Below are 7,800 nucleotides of genomic sequence, written 5' to 3' on the forward strand. Positions count from 1 at the left end.
AGGCAGGTGTCTGGAATAACTGTAGGATTCTCCTCAGAGACCGTCTGCCGACAGAGAGGAGGGGCTGCCATGGAAGCTGCAAACCACAACAAATTTACCTGTTTCTTATCTCTGAGAAACCTGGCCCTTGGAACACCTGGGATGACGGGAGGCTGGAGAATGTTGGTTTCCAGCCTTGCCCACCGGCCACCAACTGCTTTTGGAGACAAATTGCTGGAGGAGATGAAGCTGTGGTTGTAACTCAGTCCTATTTTTGCTGCTGCTACGCGTAGTTTGTGTTGATTTGTCAACAGGAGCATCAAAAGACCCCAAAGGCAGAGCATTGCAGGAGCTCCCATGCCACAGGTACCGCTGCCACCACCAGAGAAATTTGCTTTGCCCGTCTTTGGGCCTTGGGCAGAGCCGCCTCTCTGGCTCCAGGTCCTGATCCTTGTCCCGGTGCATCATCACATCTCCGTGTGCATCAGCCGTGCTGCTGGAGGAGCTGGGAACAGCCGCACCTCCCGCGCAGGGCTGGGCGGGCACCGGCTGCGTCTGACACCGGGACCGGGCCGGGCTGTGCAGGGACAGGCGGCACCGCCGGGACCGGGCCGGGCTGTGCAGGGACAGGCGGCACCGCCGCGACCGGGACCGGGCCGGGCTGTGCAGGGACAGGCGGCACCGCCGGGACCGGGCCGGGCTGTGCAGGGACAGGCGGCACCGCTGCGACCGGGACCGGGCCGGGAGCGGGACCCAGAGCGGCGGCACCGCCGGGACCGGGACCGGGCCGGGAGCGGGACCCAGAGCGGCGGGCACGCGGCCCTGTCAGGTGACGCTGTCACGTGACACAGCGCTGACGCTACGCGGTGACGCACTCGTGACGCAGCAATGACGCAGCAGTGACACAGCCGTGACAGGCGCAGTCGGGCCCGGGCCGAGCCCCGTGAGGGGCGAGCGGAGCCCGGGGGAAGATCCCGGAGCGGGCGGATTGAAACTGCTCCGGGAGCGGCTCAGGGCCCGTGCTGCCACCGCCCATCAACAGGTGCCGTTCTCTGCCTTCAGAAAGCATTTACCTGCAGTTGTGGTGAATCCTTTAGTAACTTTAAACCAACATTCTAAATCAGGACCCGCTGTGCAGTGAGGCCGTTTCTTTTCAGGGAGGTCACAGGAGACACACAATCCACCTGACTGCAAAATCTTGTTTGCCTTCTCTACGCGCTACAGCACTAGTTTGTATGAATGACGGAATCACAGAAAAAGCTGAGTTGGAAGGTACCCACAAGGATCACAAGGGATCCACAAGGATCACAAGGGATCCACAAGGGATCCACAAGGATCACAAGGGATCCACAAGGATCACAAGGGATCCACAAGGGATTCACAAGGATCACAAGGGATCCACAAGGGATCCACAAGGGATTCACAAGGATCACAAGGGATCCACAAGGATCACAAGGGATCCACAAGGATCATCGTGTCCAGCTGCTGCCGCTGCACAGGACCATCCCAAGACTCACAGCATGTGCCAGAGTGTTGTCCAAACACCTGCTGAACTCTTGTCAGGCTTGGTGCTGTGACCACTGCTCTGAGGAGCTCATTCCAGTCCTCAACCACCCTCTGGGTGAAAAACCTTTTTCTAAACTTTTTTCCAGCCTAACTTTCCCCGACACAATTTCAGGCCATTCCCTTGGATCCTGTCACTGGTGACCAGAGAGAAGAGATTGGTGTCTGCACCTCATCCCCTCATAAAGAAGCTTTAGACGAGTCTGGACTAGAAATTAAAATGTGTATCCCATGACTGTTGAAGACAGAGGCTCTGCCAGTGCAGGGATGAGCTCTCACCCTGAATATCCTTGTTCTGTGGGGGAACATTAACTAGCCCAGCCAAGCAGGTCCAGATTTTCTCTTAATCAGGTCATGCTGTGTGTTCTGAATCCCTCCTGTCTGCATGGGGGACCCTCCAGTGTGGTCAGAGGTTAAGGCCAGGTTACCTGATCTCAGAGACCTTCCTTAGGTCAAAAACCCTTCTTGGGTTTTCCGCCAGAAGGAAAGGATGGCCATCAGGGCTGAACACTGATAAACAAAAAACCAGCAAACCCTTACAACAACTTCATCCCCTGCTTCCTAAACAGTGCTGCTGCATGAATATAACACTGTTTCTTCACAGATTATTCCCCATCAGCCCCATTAATTGAAGACAGTTTTCTTTAAAAAAGCAAACAATTTCTAACAGTGAAACTCTGCAAGAACACATTCCTGTTCCAACTCCCAGAGTTCCAATCAGACATCAGTTCTGTTTGTTAGAATGATGTGGTTTGTAAATATGGTAAAGTTCTGTACAGTAAAAAGTGACCGTGAAGAACGAGAGGAGGATGACTTGTGCGACCACTGAAGAGACTTTTCCAATTCTGTCAGCACAGCAGGGGGTGGGAATTGGATTAGGGACCTGTGAGTTGAGTGACCAAGTCTGCAGTCACTGCAGAAAAAATCAGCTCAGTGCTCAGTGCCAGTCAGTGCCTGGGACTCCTTGAAACCGAGCTGGCATAAAAGCAGGCAGATGATGTTAAAACAGCAGAGAGATAAAGGGTGAAAGCAAAGCTGCACTTAACCCAGATAATCTGATATGTACAAATGCAGAGCCTGAACATACAAACCCAGAGTGGCAGCTGGGATGAGCCACCATTGTGGAGTCAAGGAGAAGATTCAGCACTTTCTCCGTTATCAAAGAGCCCATGGATCTGCACTGCTAAAGAAGCGCCTCTGGAATGAGCTCCTGTTCTCCAGATTACCTTGTCTCTGCCTGCGGTGCCCTGTGGGTAATGTGTCTGTTCCTTGCATTCTGTCAGCAATTACAGTGGCTCACCTGCTCCGTGGTGGATGGAGCCAGGGGCTGAGTGTGGTAATCACAGACTCAGGGACTGTTTTGGGTGGGAAGGGACCTCAAAGCCCTTCCAATCCCACCCCTGCCATGGGCAGGGACACCTTCCACTATCCCAGGCTGCTCCAAGCCCTGTCCAACCTGGCCTTGGGCACGTCCAGGGATGGGGCAGCCACAGCTTCTCTGGGCAACCTGTGCCAGGGCCAAACCACCCTGACAGGGTATCCCATCTAAACCTATCAGAATCCAAGCTCCCATCAGGTCAGATTTCTATTATTTCAGTTTTAAAATAATGGAATCACAGAATCATTTCAGTCACAAAGACCTGTAAGAGCATCATGACCAGCCCAGCACCACCACCATGTTCACCACTAAACCATGTGCTTGAGTGCCATATCCCCATGTGTTTTGAATTCTCTGGCACTTGAGGACGCAAATTTTGCAGTCCCCTCCTGGTAAGTGCTGAGACCTCTTGCAGTGCTCCTGTTCAAGCTGTTGCCAAAGCTGAGGGCTAGAACAGTACCCCAGCATGTGATGGGTCCCACACGCACGCTGTGCTGGTTCCTGGGGAGAACTGTGCCCACCCACTCACGGTGTTCCCCCTGCTGCTGCCCGCCCCCTCAGGGTGCTCACTGCCCTGCTCTGCTGCCTTCCAGAGCTGCAGTCCCAGCGCAAGCAGCTACCACAATCTGAAATTAGGGCTCACACTCATTGCACATGCTTTGTTTTACCCCGTGTCATTAATCTAGACATCATCAATCTGGGACACAAGTGTCCTTTGTTGGCAGGCCATTGGCAGAGGGAGCCTAGTAAGACACTGGTGACAAACAGTAATTACCCAGTTCACTGCACTAATCCAGTGTAACAATGCAAACACATTGTAATTCATGAAAACCAAACAAACACCACTTACACACGTACATTGCATTTACAGTGAAGGAAGATTCTCTAAAATAACCAATATCATCTTGGAAATAAAACAAGAAAATAAACACAACCAACATTCAGAATAGAAAATCAGCAGAACTTTATTACTAATACCCAAGTGGAAAGATGCAGGCCTTTTTATTGCATTAGGAATACCTTTAAAATTAGCAATTCCAGGTGATATTCAGTCTGGAGCCCAGAAGAAATTGGCTCAGGAGAAAGCAAACCTACTCCAATAAAAGGCTGGTGATGTATTTGTGTATACAGCAGTAGTGAAACTGAAAGTAAAAGCATCCTGTTTGATACTCAGATTTGAAAGTTAGTTTTGAAAAGCTGGAACAGAAAAGGTCTGCAAATACCATTTAAGTGATGGGGGAAAGAGAAAATGAGAGATTTTAAGTGTTTTCTATTTAACAGTGAGAAGACTAAAGGTGATAATTGTATTTACGTTACTGAGAAATACTTTAGTCAAATACAGGTTATGAGACTTAATGAAGTAGATTAAACTGGTGTGAGATAAAGGCTGAAACGGGAGTGTAGGGAGTAGTTCTGACCACATACTCTGTGAAGGCCAATGTATTTTCACTGGGATTTCCCTCCTGTAATAACGTCTCGGAATAATTCACACAGGTCCTTGCTGGCTGATAGATTCTAAAAGCCAAAGTTCACAAAGATTTTAAGTTCCTTTAGAGTTCATTCCAGACTCTTATTACAAGTCATCGTTCTTTAAGGATAAAAGGGTTGTAAAGCCACACACTGAAACCTTGGAGTAAACCAATTAAACCTGACTTTCTGAGGGATTTCACCAACTCGTATTTCAGTATCATACAGGGAAAAGATACAAACTCACGTTGTAACTGGCTTTCCTTACAGGCAGGATTGGTTCAGCTCGTTCTGAATCACAGCTTCAGACCAGGGCTACTGCTTATCCAATCTAAATGTATATCTGAGAGATCAGACAGATGGTGTAGCTCTCTTGTATCCAGTGGGGTTCAGCTACAGTTCATCTTCCTGGTCTGGAAGGTCTGAATTGCCCTGTGTACATAGTGACAGCATTACAAGATCTATGGGATGAGCATGGGATGGCTGGTGCTGATGCAGCCACCTCTGTAGTAGTCACCAGTGTTCAACCTGATAGGTCCTGCCTCAAATAGCCATATCATAGTCATGACACTACCAGAAATGTCATTGTTTTTGGGGCCTCAAAACAGATCCTTTGCCGTTTCCTGATGACAGAAAAGGTATTATAATATCAAAGATGTAAACAAAGACACTACATTCCATTAGAGAGCAGGAGTGTTCTGTCCACGGGAAGAGAAGCCAAGCAGATGATGAATTGTTACCTCGATGCCAGTGCCTGAAGGGGCTGGTCGAAGAGATCTGGACTTTGGATAAGGGCCAGGACAGAGGGGAATAGCTTCCCACTGCCAGAGGTGAGTTTAGTAGGGATGTTGGGAAGAAATCTTAAACTACAACAGAAATCCTTCCCTGTCAGGGCGGTGTGGCCCTGGCACAGGGTGCCCAGAGAAGCTGCGGCTGCCACATCCCTGGCAGTGTTCAAGGCCAGGTTGGACAGGGCTTGGAGCAACCTGGACTAGTGGAAGGTGTCCATGGCAGGGAGGTGAAAGTGGATGAGGTGTAAGGTCCCGTCCAACCCAAACTGTTCCATGATTCAATGGTCACCGAGTCCAGCTGCTCCCCCAGCATTCCCAAGACCACCACTAGCCCATGTCCCCAAGTGCCACATTCACACCACTGATAAATCTCCTTAGGGATGGGGACTCCACCATTGCCCTGGGCAGCTGTGCCAGGGCCGGACAGCCCTTTGCAGGAGGAATCTTCCAAATATCCCACCTAAACCTTCTGGTGCAAGTGGAGGGCATGACCTCTCATCCTGTCATTTATTTTCTGGAAGCAGAGCCTGACCCCCACCTGGCTCTACCCTCCTGTTACGGAGTCGTAGAGAGCGAGAAGGTCCCTTCTGAACCCCCTTTTCTCCAGGCTGAGTCCCCCCAGCTCCTTCAGCTGCTTCTGGTGGTCCAGACTGTTCCCCAGGTCTGTTCCCTTCTCTGGACAGGTTCCAGCCCCTCAATGTCCTTTTCGTGAGCAGCCCGAACCTGCCCTCAGACTGGAGATAGCTCAGCAGTGCCCGGCACACAGGCTGGACATAGCTCAGCAGTGCCCGGCACACAGGCTGGAGACAGCTCAGCAGTGCCCGGCACACAGGCTGGAGATGATAGCTCAGCAGTGCCCGGCACACAGGCTGGAGACAGCTCAGCAGTGCCCGGCACACAGGCTGGACATAGCTCAGCAGTGCCCGGCACACAGGCTGGACATAGCTCAGCAGTGCCCGGCACACAGGCTGGACATAGCTCAGCAATGCCCGGCACACAGGCTGGAGACAGCTCAGCAGTGCCCGGCACACAGGCTGGAGACAGCTCAGCAGTGCCCGGCACACAGGCTGGAGATGATAGCTCAGCAGTGCCCGGCACACAGGCTGGACATAGCTCAGCAGTGCCCGGCACACAGGCTGGAGACAGCTCAGCAGTGCCCGGCACACAGGCTGGACATAGCTCAGCAGTGCCCGGCACACAGGCTGGACATAGCTCAGCAGTGCCCGGCACACAGGCTGGAGATGATAGCTCAGCAGTGCCCGGGACACAGGCTGGACATAGCTCAGCAATGCCCGGCACACAGGCTGGACATAGCTCAGCAGTGCCCGGCACACAGGCTGGACATAGCTCAGCAGTGCCCGGCACACAGGCTGGAGACAGCTCAGCAGTGCCCGGCACACAGGCTGGAGATGATAGCTCAGCAGTGCCCGGGACACAGGCTGGAGACAGCTCAGCAGTGCCCGGCACACAGGCTGGACACAGCTCAGCAGTGCCCGGCACACAGGCTGGACATAGCTCAGCAGTGCCCGGCACACAGGCTGGACATAGCTCAGCAGTGCCCGGCACACAGGCTGGACATAGCTCAGCAGTGCCCCACACACAGGCTGGAGACAGCTCAGCAGTGCCCGGCACACAGGCTGGAGATGATAGCTCAGCAGTGCCCGGGACACAGGCTGGACATAGCTCAGCAATGCCCGGCACACAGGCTGGACATAGCTCAGCAGTGCCCGGCACACAGGCTGGACATAGCTCAGCAGTGCCCGGCACACAGGCTGGAGATGATAGCTCAGCAGTGCCCGGCACACAGGCTGGAGACAGCTCAGCAGTGCCCGGCACACAGGCTGGAGATGATAGCTCAGCAGTGCCCGGCACACAGGCTGGAGACAGCTCAGCAGTGCCCGGCACACAGGCTGGAGATGATAGCTCAGCAGTGCCCGGCACACAGGCTGGAGACAGCTCAGCAGTGCCCGGCACACGGTGCTCGCCGCTCCCTCACGCTGGGACCCCTCAGCCCCGCGCCCTTCCCTTCCCGCCTCCCCGCCGTGGCGCCTCCCCCACCCCCGCTTGAGTCAGCGCCGGCCCGGCCCTCACGGCGGCGGCGGCTGCCGGGCGGGACGAGCTGGGACATGAAAGGTGGAACAGGCACTGCCACGCCCGGGGCTGCGGGGAATCTCGCTTAACCCTTCCCTGCCCGCGGGGCCCCGGCTGAGCGGAGTCGGTGACGGCGGTGGACAGGAGGCCACGGCTATGGGCCTCAGACCCCCTTTCCCAGCACCCCCAGGGACACGGCGGGCACAGTCCCACACGGCGGGCACAGCGGAGAGGGCGCTGCCCCCGACCCCTCCTGGTGCCACGGTGCCACTGCCTAGGAGCTGCTGCTCGGTTGTCCCCTACAGACCCAGAGCATGAGAAATGCCCTCGGAGCCCAAATCCCCCTTCTTGAGAGCCGCAAGGCTACGACCGAGCTGGGGCCAGCGGCCAAGGGCCCTGCCCGGCGCTGAGGGTGAAGGTCTGAGCCCAGGGCTGTGCTGAGGGTCCATGCCAAGGCCCGGGACAGCACAGGGGCTGCGGCCCTGCCCTACCCCGCTCCCAGTCCCGAGCTGGTCTGACAGGCTCGGGGCA

This window comes from Poecile atricapillus, chromosome 2, assembly GCF_030490865.1.
Source record: "Poecile atricapillus isolate bPoeAtr1 chromosome 2, bPoeAtr1.hap1, whole genome shotgun sequence".
Classification (NCBI taxonomy): Eukaryota; Metazoa; Chordata; class Aves; order Passeriformes; family Paridae; genus Poecile; species Poecile atricapillus.